General features: G+C 38.2%; 1 protein-coding gene and 1 pseudogene across 2 annotated transcripts in view; one reads left to right on the top strand and one right to left on the bottom strand.

Moving 5' to 3' along the window:
* Nucleotides 1-15,844, bottom strand: part of FNDC3A (fibronectin type III domain containing 3A) — a 224,862-nt gene that overhangs the window by 140,653 nt on the left and 68,365 nt on the right. The window lies entirely within an intron of this gene.
* On the top strand, nucleotides 6,435-9,756 carry LOC129011910 (cell cycle checkpoint protein RAD17-like; annotated as a pseudogene).

Here is a 15,844-nt window from a genome sequence, read left to right as displayed (position 1 = left end):
TAGCACCTATTAAGGGTCTGAATAGGGAATATTTGCCATCTATTGCCTCTGGGGGTGGCCCCATATGAGACGTCATCTACATAAGAACGTTGGTCTCCACAACCCCTTAACCTAGACGCTTCTTTCTATTGATTCCAGGTCTTATAATAGCTCCTTCAACCAATAAGAAAATAGTTGAATCCACCTATGACCTATAAGCCACCCCCCAACACCCCTTGAGTTATTCCACCTTTCCAGACCAAACCACTGACTGCATGCCTCACATGTACTGACTGATGTCTCATGTCTCCCTAAAACATAGAAAACCATGCTATAACCAAACCATCTTGGGCACATGTTCACAGGACATCCTGAGGCTGTGTCATGAATCATGATCTGTAACCCTAATGAAATAAATTTCTAAACTGTTTGAGACCTGTCTCAGGATTAAGATGGCAAACAGGAGGCAGAACTAGCTTGCAGCTCCCACTCAGACAGAACAGTATGTGGAGACTCATGTCATAAACTTTTGCTTCAAGAACTACCAAGAAACATACTAAGAAAGCCGGGAGAATCCACAGACCCTCTAAAGGAACTGTATCACCACTGCAGGCTCCCCAAGATGCCGAAAAACTGTGAGTCTTTTTGCTTTCTGAATGGGGAGGCTCATGATCTGGGGCAAGTACTCAGCCCTAGTCACTAGCTGCCTAGAAATAGACTCGGTGCTGTTGGGGAGTTACAGTTGGAGTGAGACTGGCCTTCAGGACTGCGGCCGAGTGGGAGCAGGGTGAGGCCTGTGAGTGCCGGCTTTCCCAGACTTCCCTAGTGACCTGTATGACTCAGTAGAGGCAGCTGTAAACCCCCTCGGAATATAACTTCATTGGACTGGGAACCACACCCTCATCTCCCACAGCAGCCACAGCAAGCCCTGCCCAAGGAGAGGCTGAGCTCGGACATGCCTATCCCTGCTCCCACCTGGTGGTCTTTCTCCACCTGCCCTGGTAGCTGAAGACAATGGACGTAATCTCTCGGGAGCTCTATGGCCCTGCCCACCACCTGAGAAACCTGAAAACTTAACCAGATGTCCCTAGGGCAAGTTTGCATCCTCCCTATAGGACCACAGCTGATGCACTCTTGAAAGTGCCACCTCTTGGCTGTAGGCCAACCAACACAAAACCAGAACACTAAATAAAAACACAACCAAAGACCTTCACAGAGTCCACTTTATTCCCCTGTTACCTCCAACGGAGCAGGTGCTGCTATCCACGGCTGCAAGACCTGAAGATGGATCATATCATAGGACTCTTTGCAGACACTCCCCAGTATCAGTCTGGAGCCCAGTACCTCCACTGAGTGGCTAGACCCAGAAGATCAAAAAAAAAAGTTCAGCTCTCAGGAAGCCCCATTCATAAGAGAACAGGGAGAATACCACATCAAAGGGAGGACCCCATGGGACAAAAGAATCTGAACAGCAACCCTTGAATCCCAGATCTCCCCTCTGACATAGCCTACCCCAATGGGAAGGAACCAGGAAAAATTCTGGTAACATGACAAAACAAGATTCTTTAACATCCCCAAAAGATCATACCAGCTCACCAGCAATGGATGCAAACCAAGACAAAATCTCTGAATTGCCAGAAAAAGAATTCAGAAGGTAGATTATTAAGCTAATCAAAGAGGCACCAGAGAAGGGTGAAGTCCAACTTAAAGAAATCAAAAACATGATACAGGATATGAAAGAAAAATTCTTCAGTGAAATAGATAGCATAAATATGAATAAAAAAACAATAAAAACTTCTGGAAATCAAGGACACACTCAGAGAAATGCAAAATGCACTGGAAAGTCTCAGCAATAGAATCGAACAAGCAGAAGAAAGAACTTCAGAGCCTGAAGACAAGGCTTTTGAATTAATCCAATCCATCAAAGATAAAGAAAAAAGAATTTAAAAATATGAACAAAGTCTCCAAGAAGTTTGGGACTATGTTAAACGTACAAAGCTAAGAATATTTGGTGTTCCCAAAGAAGAGAAACCTAAAAGTTTGGAAAACATATTTGAGGGGATAGTCAAGGAAAACTTCTCCAGCCTTGCTAGAGATCTAGACAACCAAATACAAGAAGCACAAAGAGCACCTGGGAAATTCATCACAAAAAGATTATCATCTAAGCACATAGTCATCAACTCATCTAACGCCAAGACAAAGGAAAGAATCTTAAGAGCTGTGAGGCAAAAGCATCAGGTAACCTATAAAAGGAAAACCTATCAGATTAACAGCAGATTTCTCAGCAGAACCCCTACAAGCTACAAGGGGTTGAGGTCCTATTTTAGCCTCCTTAAACAAAACAATTATCAGTCATGAATTTTGTATCCAGCAAAACTAAGCTTCACAAATGAAGGAAAGACACAGCCTTTTCCAGACAAACAAATGCTGAGAGAATTCATTCACTACCAAGCCAGCACTACAAGAACTGCTAAAAGGAGCTCTAAATCTTGAAACAAATCCTCAAAATACACCAAAATAGAGCCTCCTTAAAGCATAAGTTTCACAGGACCCTATATAACAATAACACAATGAAAAAAAAAAAACACACAAAAAAACCCCAAGATATTCAGGCAACAAATAGCGCAATGAATAGAACAGTATCTCACATCTCAATACTATCATTGAATGTAAATGGCCTAAGTGCTCCACTTAAAAGATACAGAATGGCAGAATAGATAAGAATTTACCAACCAAGTTCCTGCTGTCTTCAGGAGACTCACCTAACATATAAGGACTAACATAAACTTAAGGTAAAGGGGCGGAAAAGGACATTCCATGCAAATGTACACCAGAAGTAGGAGTAGGAGCAGCTATCCTTGTATCAGACAAAACAAACTTCAAAGCAACAGCAGTTAAAAAAGACAAAGAGAGACATTATATAATGATAAAAGGACTACTCCAAAAGGAAAACTACTCCAAAAGGAAAACTACTCCAAAAGGAAACTACTCCAAAAGGAAAATATATAGAAAACATATATATTCTAAATATATATGCACCTAACACTGGAGTCCCCACATTTATAAAACAATTACTACTAGACCTAAGAAATGAGATAGATGGCAACATAGTAATAGTGGAGAACTTTAATACCCCACTGACAGCATTAGACAGATCATCAAGACAGAAAATCAACAAAGAAATAATGGACTTAAATTATACCCTACAACAAATGGACTTAACAGATATTTACAGAACATTCTACCCAACAACTGCAGAATATACATTCTATTCATCAGCACATGGAACATTCTTCAAGATGGACCATATGATAGGACACAAAACAAGTTTCAGTAAATTTAAGAAAATCGAAATTATACCAAGTAATCTCTCAGACCACAGTGGAATAAAATCAGAAATCAACTCCAAAAGGAATACTCAAAACCATGCAAATACATGGAAATTAAATAACCTGCTTCTGAATAATCACTGGGTCAAAAATGAAATCAAGATGGAAATTAAAAACTTCTTTGAACTGAATGATAATAGTGACACAACCTATCAAAACCTCTGGGATACAGCAAAAGCAACACTAAGAGGAAAGTTCATCATATTAAATATCTACATCAAAAAGTCTGAAAGAGCACAAATAGACAATCTAAATAAGTTCACACCTCATGGAACTGGAAAAACAAGAACAATCCAGACCCAAACTCAGCAGAAGAAAAGAAATAACGAACATCAGAGTGGAACCAAATGGAAACAAAAAAAAATACAAAACATAAATGAAACAAAAAACTGGTTCTTTGAAAAGATAAATAAAATTGATAGACCATTAGCGAGATTAACCAAGAAAAGAAGAGAGAAGGCTGGTCGTGGTGGCTCACGCCTGTAATCTCAGCACTTTGGGAGGCCAAGACAGGTGGATCACCTGAGGTCAGGAGTTCACAACCAGCCTGGCCAACATGGTGAAACCCTGTTTCTACTAAAAATACAAAAATTAGCCGAGCATAGTGGCACATGCCTGTAAACTCAGCTACTCAGGAGGCCGAGGCAGGTGAATCGCTTGAACCTGGGAGGCAGAGGATGCAGTGAGCTGAGATCACGCCACTGCACTCCAACCTGAGCAACAGAGCAAGACTCCACCTCAAAAAAAAAAAAAAGAAAAAAGAAAAGAAGAGAAGATCCAAATAAGCTCAATTAGAAACACAACAGGAGCTATTACTACTGATACCACAGACATACAAAAGATTATTCAAGGCTACTATGAACATCTTTACGTATATAAATTAGAAAACATAGAGGAGATGGATAAATTCCTGGAAATATACAGCCTCCTAGATTAAACCAGGAAGATGAAGAATCTCTGAACAGACCAATAACAGGAAGAGAGGCTGAATCGGTAATGAAAAAAATTGCAAACAAAAAAAAAAGGCCAGGACCAGATGGATTCACAGCTGAATTCTATCAGACCTTCAAAGAAGAATTGGTACCAATCCTACCGACACGATTTCAAAAGAAAGAGAAAGGGGGAATCCTCCTGAAATCATTCTATGAAGCCAGTATCACCCTAATACCAAAACCAGGGAAGGACAAAACAAAAAAAGAAAACTACAGACCAATATCCCTGATAAACACAAAGACAAAAATTCTCAACAAAATACTAGCTAAACAAATCCAACATCATATTAAAAAGATAATCCACCATGATGAAGTGGGTGTCATACCAGGGATGCAGGGATGGTTTAACATACATAAGTCAATAAATGTGATACACCACATAAACAAAATTAAAAACAAAAATCACATGATTATCTCAATAGATGCGAAAAAAGCATTTGACAAAATCCAGCACCGCTTTATGATTAAGACAGCAAAATCAGCATAGAAGGGACATACCTTAAGGTAATAAAAACCATCCATGACAAACCCACAGCCAACATTATACTGAACAGGAAAAAGTTGAAAGCATTCCCCCTGAGAACTGGAATGAGACAAGAACACCTACTTTTACCACTTCTATTCAACGTAATATTGGAAGTCCTAGCCAGAGCAATCGGACAAGAGAAAGAAATAAAGGGCATCCAAATTGGTGAAAAGGAAGTCAAACTGTTGTTGTTTGCTGATGATATGATCATATACCTAGAAAACCCTAACGACTCATCCAAAAAGCTCCTAGAACTGGTAGATGAATTCAGCAAAATTTCAGGATACAAAATTAATATACACAAATCAGTAGGTGCGCTATACACCAGCAGCAACCAAGCGGAGAATCAAATCAAGAACTCAACTTCTTTCACAATAGCTGCAAAAATATAAAACACTTAGGAGTATACCTAACCAAGGAGGTGAAAGACGTCTACAAGAAAAGCTATAAAACACTGCTGAAAGAAATCACAGATGACACAAATAGAAACACATCCCATGCTCATGAATTAATATTAATTCATTAATATTACTATATAGAATATTGGGTAGAATTAATATTGTGAAAATGACCATACAGCCAATAGCAATCTACAAATTCAATGCAATTCCCATCAAAATACCACCATCATTCTTTACAGAACTTAAAAAAAAAATCCTAAAATTCATATGGAACCAAAAGAGAGCCCACATAGCCAAAGCAAGACTATACAAAAAGAACAAATCTGGAAACTTCACATTACCCGATTTCAAACTACACTATAAAGTTACCAAAACAGCATGGTACTGGTATAAAAATAGGCACACAGATCATTGGAGTAGAATAGAAAACCCAGAAATAAAGCCAAATACTTACAGCCAACTAATCTTCAACAAAGCAAACAAAAACGTAAAGTGAGGAAATGACATCCTAGTCAACAAATGGTGGTGGGATAATTGGCAAGCCACATGTAGAAGAATGGAACTGGATCCTCATCTCTCACTTTATACAGAAATCAGCTCAAGATAAATCGAAGTCTTAAATCTAAGACTTGAAACCATAAAAATTCTAGCAGATAACACTGAGAAAAAAACCCTTCTAGACATTGGCTTAAGCAAAGACTTCATGACCAAGAACCCAAAAGCAAATGCAACAAAAACAAGGGTTAATAGATGGGACTTAATTAAACTAAAAAGCTTCAGCACAGCAAAAGAAATAATCCACAGAGTTAGCAGACAACCCACAGAGTGGGAGAAAATCTTCACAAGCTATACATCCGACAAAGGTCTAATATCCAGAATCTACAAAGAACTCAAACAAATCAGCAAGAAAAAAACAAACAATCCCATCAAAAAGTGGGCTAAGGACATGAACAGACAATTCTCGAAGATACACAAATAGCCAAAAAGCCTATGGAAAAATGCTCAACATCACTAATAATCAGAGAAATGCAAATCAAAACCACAATGCAATACCAACTGACTCCTGCAAGAATGGCCATAACAAAAAAATCAAAAAATAATAGATGCTTTTACACTGTTGTGGGGAATGGAAACTAGTATAACCACTATGGCATGGAAAACGGCGTGGAGATCCCCTAAAGAACTAAAAGTAAATCTGCTGTTTGATCTAGCAACTCCACTACTAGGTATCTACCCAGTGGAAAGGAACTCATTGTACAGAAAAGATACCTGCACATGCATGTTTATAGCAGCACAATTCGCAATTGCAAAAGTATGTAACCAGCCCAAATGTCCACCAATCAATGAGTGAATAAAGAAAATGTGGCATATATACACCATGGAATACTACTCAGGCATTAAAAAAAATAAAATAATGGCACTTGCAGCAATCTGGATGGAACTGGAGACTATTATTCTAAGTGAAGTAACTCAGGAATGGAAAACCAAACATATGTTTGGTTTAAGGCATAAGAATGATACATTGGATTTTGGGGACTCAAGGGAATGGGTGGGGGAAGGTGAGGGATAAAAGACTACACATTGGGTACAGTGTATACTGCTCAGATGATGGGTGCACCACAATCTTAGAAATTACCATTAAAGAATGTATTCACGGAAGCAAACACCAACTGTTTCCCAAAAACCTACTGAAATAAAAAAAAAACTTTTTAACTTTTTAAAAAGAGACTTTCCTTAGATACTTTTTGGTTTACATTCCACAAAGGCAGAAGACTGGGTAGACTCATCATGTGATGATTTTTCAGAGAACAGTGAGAATACTATCACTACATCATTAGGTGTGAATCACTCATGTCATACAAGAAAAAAATGTTAGAAAGTAATAGATTTCCACATAGAAAAAAAGTTATCTTCCTTAGAACAGATTTATGCTCTAAAAAATTTAAAAGAATATCTGTCTGAAAATGAATCATGGGTGTATAAATATAAACCAGAAACTCTGCATGAACTTGATGTGCATAAGATAACTGAAGTTGAAACATGGATAAAAGTTCAAGTCTTAGAAAGGCAACCCAAACAGGGTATATCTATTTTATTCATAACAAGTCCTTTTAGATGTGGAAAGACAATTACTATAAAAATACTATCAAAGAAGCATGGTATTCAAGTACAAGAGTGGATTAATCCAGTTTTAACAGACTTCCAAAAAGATTGTTTCAAGATGTTTAATCCTGAATCAAGCTGCCTTATATTTCCCTATCAGTCTTAGATCTCAGTTTACAAAGAGTTGTTACTAAGGGCAACAAAGTATCGCAAGCTACAAATGCTTGGAGATGATCTGAGGACTGATAAGAACATAATTTTGGTTGAAGATTTACCTGATTAGTTCTGTTGAGATTCTGATACTTTACATGAAGTTCTAAGAAAATGTGCAGACTGCCCAATGTCCTCTTACATTTATAATTTCTGACAGTCTCAATGGAAATAATCAAAGGTTATTGTTTCCCAGAGTAATTCAAGAAGAGTGTTCTATCTCAAATATTAGCTTCAACCCTGTGGCAACAATTATGATAAAAGTTCTTAATTGAATACTGACTTTAGATTGTAACAAGAATGAAGGAAAAAGTATTGTCCCTGATAAAAACTTCTCTAGAATTGCTCTGTCAAGGACGTATCTAAAGTGTAAGAAACAGCCTCCAGTTTTCTCCCTCAAAGGAAAAGGACAATTTATTTGACAATGAAAAAAAAAAAAAAAAAAAAGGACTGTCATTAAAATCAGATGCTATGCTGTCAAAATCAAAACAAAGAAAACATCCTGACAGGGTTTTTGAAAATCAAGAGGTCCAAGCTATTGGTGGCAAAGTTGTTTCTCTGTTTCTCTTCAGAGCTTTAGGAAAAACTGTATTGTAGTAGAGCATCCTTAACAGAACTAGACTCATCTTTGTTGCCTTCTCATTTAAGAGAGTATGGTATGGGATATATTACTTGTTCAAACTGAGGAAGTAGTAGAAATGTCACACATGCCAGGAGGGTTATTTATTTAATTTATATCTTCACCAAAACTACAGAGATTTTTTTTTAAATGAAAGTAGATATCTTGGCTGGGCGTGGTGGCTCACACCTGCAATCCCAGCACTTTGGGAGGCTGAGGTGGGTGGATCCTTGAGGTCAGGAGTTTGAGACCAACCTGGGCAACACGGTGAAATCCCATCTCTACTAAAAATACAAAAATTAGCCAGCCATGGTGGCACGCACTTGTAGTCCCAGCTACTTGGGAGGCTGAAGCAGAAGAATTGCTTGAACCTGGGAGACAGAGGTTGCAGTTAGTCGAGATGGTACCACTGCACTCGAGCATGAGTGACAGAGTGAGATTCCACTAAAAAAGAAGGAAAGGAAAGGGAAAGGGAAAGAAAGGGAAAGGAAAGGGAAAGGGAAAGGGAAGGGAAAGGCAAAGGGAAAGGGAAAGGGAAAGGAAAGGGAAAGGGGAAAGGAAAGGAAAGGAAAAATCTTATGAGAGCCAGTGAATTTCTGAGTTTTGCAGATATCCTCATTTGTGAAAAGAATACATGCTCTTTACTCAGGGTAGTACATCTACAGCTATGAAAGATGTGATATATTTCAACAAATCTTGAGGGTTTGCTCATTGCCAAGGAGAACGATCAAGTTTTTGAACCTTGCACAAACACCAGCAGTTTCTAATACATAAAAAGTATTGAAAAAATGGGCTGGCAACAAAAGCATTTTTCCTGACTTCTGCCTACCAGCTTTATGCCTCCAAACTTAGCTATTGCTGTATCTTGTTCTGTTAACCATTCAAATGAGAAATCAAGCTCAGATTTTTTTTTTTTTTTTTTTTTTGAGACAGAGTCTCACTTTGTCGCCCAGGCTGGAGCGCAGTGACGCGATCTCAGCTTACTGCAACCTCTTGCCTGCCAGGTTCAAGTGATTCTCCTGCTTCAGCCTCCTGAGTAGCTGGGACTACAGGCGCGTGCCACCACACCTGGCTAATTTTTGTAATTTTAGTACAGACAGGGTTTTACCATGTTGGTCAGGCTGGTCTCAAACCCCTCACCTTGTGATCCACCCGCCTCAGCCTCCCAAAGTGTTAGGATTACAGGCGTGAGCCACCACGCCCGGCCTCAGATTTCTTTCATCCAAGACATTGGAAAGCTCCCTCTGGAGCAACACTTTGGAAGATTGAAAATGGAAGCCCTACTTGACGGGGAGCATGGAATAATAGACTCTGACAGCAGAGAGGAGGCACAGCTTAATGGAGGAAAGTTTGAGGAGGAAGCTCTGGGTGAACTCACTCAAACCACTGAACCCAAAACCTGGTATCTTCGGGTCAGAATAGTGAGAATGAATTACCTGCCAACCAGCCTCAGCCCTTTTCATCCCAAGGAGACATGGAAGAAGACATGACAACAGAAGACTATGAGAATGATGTGATATGGAAACCAGTCTGCTAATTAGAATGCTACTTAAAGGATTCATTTTACTTTTATTCAGTGGTTTTTGAAAAGAGTTAATATGCTTTTCTGGTAAACTACAAACAATTTGTTAATTCTTCACTCTTACAGTATTTCATTACAAAGAACTGACTCTTTTGTCACATAGATGTAGATGATCAAGTCTTCAGGTCATCTCTTCATTTTTTCTACAGTATTTATTTAATCTTTTGAGTTGCTGAAGGAGAGGGGCCAATGTATATGAAGTGTGCTTGATCATTACGCCGAATATCAGAAAATGTGAAGGAATAATCCAGAATACAAAAAATTTATGGGGGGTTGTAAATATAAATTATAAAGCATTGTAGAATGCAATCATTAGTATAAATAAACCTTAAGACTTAGAAAAAAAAATGGCCAAAGTTTTGCTTACTTAAAAAAAGAAAATCAAATTGAATTAAAAAAATTACAAGGATCATATTCCAATTACACTATCATGACAGGATGTTTTAATACTTATCTCTGTAATTAACAGAACAAGAAGACAAAATATTATCAAGGATATAGAATATCAGAACAACATTATCAATTAGTTTGACCTAAATGGTCTTGGAAAGAACACTGCACCTAACAATTTAAATATATACTTTCATTACAAGCACATAAAGAAGTGGAGCAAAAAAACTTAAGAATGGGCCACACAGAACAGCACAAATCAAGTTTCACAAATTTCAAAGAAATTAGTATTAAATGTCTTCAATGTACACAAAAGTTAAAAATAAAATTTTTTAAAAGCTTAAAAAATATATGTTTGCAGGATGGGTCCAGTGGCTCACACCTGTAATTCCAATACTTTGGGAGCCAAGATGGGAGGATACCTTGAGCCCAGGAGTTCAAGACCAGCCTAAGCAACACAGTAAGACCCTGTCTCTACAAAACATTAAAAAAAAATAAATTGGCTGGGTGTGGTGGCACACATTTATAGTCCCAGCTACTTGGGAGGCTGAGGTGGGAGGATTCTTTGAGCCCAGGAGGTCAAGGCTGAAGTGAGCCTTGATTGTACCACTGCATTCCAGTCTTGGTGACAGAATGAGACCCTGGCTCTCAAAAAAAAAACAGAAAATGTCTGTAAAAGTTTCAATAATTCATAGGTAAAAGAAAAAATTATAATGAAAAATAGAAAAGGAACAGAAACGAACTGTAACCAAAACATTCTACAGTAAAACCTTAGGATGCAGACAACACTGTATTTATCAAAAAATACAGAACTCTAAATACTTACAACAACAATTAATTTTTTTTTGAGACAGGGTCTCTGTTGCCTAGGCTGGAGTACAGTGGCACAATTGCGGCTCACTGTAGTCTCAACTTCTCTGGCTCAAGCAATCCTCCCACCTCAGCCACCCAAGTATTACAGCTGGGACCACAGGCATGCAGCACCATACCTCATTAATTTTTTCTATTTTTTGTAGTGACAGGGTCTCACTATCTTGCCTAGGCTGGTCTTAAATTTCTGGGCTCTAGCGATCCTCTCACCTTGGCCTCCCAAAGTGCTGGCATTACAGGTATGAGCCACTGTACCCAGCTGAAAATTAGTATGTTAAGTGTCCAACTCAGTGAGAAAAAGCATAGCTAATCCAACGAAAATAAAAGGAAGGAAACAAAAATATGAGCAGAAATAGCGAATCAGAAAACAAAGAAATGCTGGAAGATGATAAAATAGTTGTAAGAGTAATCACAGTCACCAAAGATGACAAAGAGTAATCAAAGATAACCAGGAGAAAAAATACAAGAAAAAAAGTACTTACCTTTTCCAGCCTGGGGTTTTTCGTCCCAAGGACATACTCAAATCTTGGAGGATGTGATGCAAGTAGATGGCTTTACAATGGATTTTATAAATATCTTTCTATTAATATATAAGTTGTATTTAGGGGAATATTAAAATTATGGCTCTTCTCCCAAGATCTTTATAAGGCTGGTTCCTTTTTACTCCCATATGTCAGATGTCATCTCCTCAGAAAGACGCTCCCTGACGACCAAATTGTAGGGTATATATACCCCTCACATATATTTTATTTTTTACCTAGTACTCATCACTATCTGAAATTATTTTGTGCAATTATGTGGTTTTATATTGAGTGGTTTCCACTCCACTAGAATAAAAGCTCACTATGAAACCAAACACTTCAACTTGTCTTATAAAATTCCATGCCTTAGAGCCTGGCTGATAACAGGTTTTCTTTCTTTTTTTTTGAGACAGAGTCTCGCTTTGTTGCCCAGGCTGGGGTGCAGTGGCATGATCTTGGCTCACTGCAACCTCCGCATCCTGGGTTCAAGCAAATCTCCTGCCTTTCCCTCCTGAGTAGCTGGGATTACAGATGCCCACCACCACGCCCAGCCAATTTTTGTAGTTTTAGTAGACATGGGGTTTCGCCATGTTGGCCAGGCTAGTCTCAAACTCCTGACCTCAGGTGATCTGCCCGCCTCAGCCTCCCAAAGTGCTGGGATTACAGGCGTGAGCCACCGTGCCTAGCCAATAATAGGTTTTCAATAAACTTTCGTTCAATGAATAAACAACTGAAGAGGGAGGACTAGGAAGGGTGTCGAATTGATGAATTCATTCAACAATCAGTTACTCAGGTCTTGTAACATGTGAGGTTTTGTGTGAGATAATTAGGATAGAGTAGTAAACAAAACAGACAAAACTAACTGCCTTCATGGTATGGCAGAGAAAGAGTCATAGGATTCAAGTTAGGCCACTGAGTAAATACCAACTGAAATAGTTATTTTAGGGAATTATTAAAAGACTAAATTGAAAGTATGAGATTAGAAGAAATTAACATACACAGATGTATGTGTAGTATGTACTGTCGCCAACATGCCAGATTAAACCAGGGCTACTTTGGAATAAAGGTCCCTGTCTAAATGCTACGCCCACTCACAGGTTTCTGGCAAATAATCAAACTTTTGGCCAGCTCCAAAATGCAGGACTCATATATCTTCAAATTCTCTGGATTCCTATGCTATTTTACATTCATCTGCCACAAATGCAGTGGAATTTTCCATAATCTCATTATAATAGTACAATATGATGAGCAGAGAGAAGAGTGAAAGGAGAACTACAAATTATAAACTAGTTATATTACCTGAGATAAAATATGTCAAAAAAACTGTTTCCAGAATAATCATAAATGAAATGACTACAAAAATCCTGTAAACCAAGTAACTCGTAGAAGTGTGACAGGTGAGGAACCCTGGTAAATTAGCCATCATTCTGTGATTCTTATCATTGATGTCTCTATTTGCACAGGGGTATATTATAGAGCACATTTTACAAATATACTATCATAAAATGATTATACTTTATTAGACTTTTAAAAACTAAATCCTTCAATATCGTTAAATTTCATAGAAACAAATAACCATCCTCTTAAGTTTGCACTTATCTCAAATGCACTGCTGATCTTCCAACTCCCAACTATTTTAAAGATCAGAATTCAGATCTGACAGTTTTCATTACACCATTTGTAAAAATTCTGCACTGTTTCTCTCTTCAGTTTCCTTCACTTCTTTCATTTCTAGCATAGATTTGGTGGCATTTTTAAGACCTTGCTCTACTGGTGCAATACGTAGGAGTTTTCCTTTGCCATCCGTAAGTGCAAATGGTGGGAACTTCTAATGTCTGAGTTGAGTTATTAGTGCCGATAATGGGTGAGTAGGCAATTGATAAAAATTATTGTCTGAATATATGTCAACAGTCCAACTTTAAGCATCTTAAACAGAGATATATAGAATTAGTGAGCATTTTTAGTGTATCCTGAATTTAGTTATTCAGTACTACTAATAATTACATTACTTCTTGAATAACAGATAAACATATGCTTAAAACATGTCTTTGGTAAGGCGGCTACTACCAAAGGGCAGATAAGAATTTACCACGACTGCAAATAATGCCATACCATGTAGACCTTTAAGTTATACTTACAAGTGTCCTATGATGATATATGAAAATATGTACACAAAACTGTTACATTAAAAAATAACATGGCCAGCACCGTGGCTCATGCCTGTAATCCCAGTACTTTGGGAGGCTGAGGCAGGCGGATCACCTGAGGTCAGGAGTTCAAGACCAGCCTGGCCAACATGATGAAACCTAGTCTTTACCAAAATTACAAAATTAGCAGGGTATGGTGGCGCATGCCTGTAATCCCAGCTACATGGGAGGCTGAAGAAGGAGGATCGCTTGAATCTGGGAGGTGAAGGTTGCAGTGAGCCGAGATCGTGCCACTGCACTCCAGCCTGGGCAAAAAGAGCGAAACTCCTTCTCGGAAAAAAAAAACACAAAAAACAAAAACAGAAAAAGTATGATAATGAAAAGTCACTGATTACAGTTATAAATATGCCCAGTATATATGTTAGTTAAGACTACAAAAATACAGAAAAATATGACTAAAATTTAATGCTCACTACAATTCTTAATAAACGATAAAAAAGATAACGATGGCTTGGAGAAGTTACAGAAGAGGATAGATAAGATTTAAGAGGTTCACATATAAAATTATTTACTTGGGGGAGAAAACTAAGTTTCAAAAAAGCAGGACAGCAGCAAAAGATATCTCTGGAGTGAGGAAGGACAAGGGAGCACTGATACCAGAGACAAGCAAGCCTGACAGGAACCTCTAAACAAACAGAGCCTACAGCTTGGGAAAAGTTAGAGCTAAGTGATGTCTGAGATATCATTTAGTACAATCCAGATTTTAAAAAATAAATTAACAGAAAATTATTGGTATTATTCAAAAGATTGGTATTATAGAAAAGATTACACCTATGCATAAAGTATACCTTACTAACTTTGAAAAATATTATTTTACATTCCAATGGTACTACACAATTCCTTGGTCCTCTACTTCAATTTTACTTAATTTCTATCAAAGTTTCTTACATACAAAAGAGAATAGGAAAAATAACATTACATCTGACTCACAGCACCACCAAAATCTATCAGATGAGAAGATGTGCACCAGATGGAAGGGATGATGTCTTAGAATTGTCCTGGGACTTTTTCAAAATACTGTATATGTATTCAGGTCCCTCTCTGGGGGGTGAAGAATCTGTATTTTTCCCCTAACTTCTTGTTCACCTATATTTTTGCACAAAAAAAACTACAAAACCAAATTACAGAAAAAAATTAAAGAAAAATGTTTATGAATGGCATCAATTTTACAGATATAAGTTAACTTTCTCGCCTCATCCCAAAAGGAACATGACTTGCATTCTTCACACACATTGTTAGGTCTGAGAACAACAAAGTAAACATCTCACATCTCTACTTCTAAAACTTGGTGAAGGATTTAGTAGATACAGTAAATCAACCCAGAATTCAAAAACATATATTCATGTTCCCAATATTTACAAATAAATTATCTTGGCTACCATATTAATTTGCTAGGTTTGCCATAAAAAAGAACCACAGAAATTTATTTTCTCACAATTTTGAAGGCTAGAGGTCTCAGAGCAAGGTGTTGGCAAGATTGTTTTCTTCTGTAGTCTTTCTCCATGACGTGTAGATGGCATCTTCTCCCTGTGTCTTCCCTCTGTATGTGCCTATGTCCTAATTTCCTGTTCTTATAAGGAAACCAGCCATATTGGATTAGGGCTCACCCTCTCTTTAGAGGGGGAAAATGATATGGACAGGAAACAGGGAAATAGTGGGTAGAAGAGGGCAGTTCCTTGGCAAAGGCCCCACCCTCAAGCCTGGATACCTGTGGCCCTAAGTGAGAACAGGCATTCCTGTTTTCATGCCCAAAAAGTTGTCTTTTGACCCACCGCACCCCCTATCCTGTACCCATATAAATCCCAAACCCAGGCTCCAGAAGGAGAAGAGCAGACAAACGGCAGAACAGTGTCGCAGAGGAGCACCTGAACACCAAGAGTTCAGTGGGGACAATCAGAGAAGAGATCGGCCGCTAGACGGCCAAACTACAGGGGAAAATAATCTTCCTACTTGGTCCCCTTCCAGCTCCCCATCCATCCTGTTGAGAGCCACTTCTACCACTCAATAAAGCCCCCACATTCACTCTTCAAGTCCTTATTCTTCCTGGACTCTGCA

This window comes from Pongo pygmaeus, chromosome 14, assembly GCF_028885625.2.
Source record: "Pongo pygmaeus isolate AG05252 chromosome 14, NHGRI_mPonPyg2-v2.0_pri, whole genome shotgun sequence".
NCBI classification, from domain to species: Eukaryota; Metazoa; Chordata; class Mammalia; order Primates; family Hominidae; genus Pongo; species Pongo pygmaeus.
This window is presented reverse-complemented; position numbering and strand designations above follow the sequence as displayed.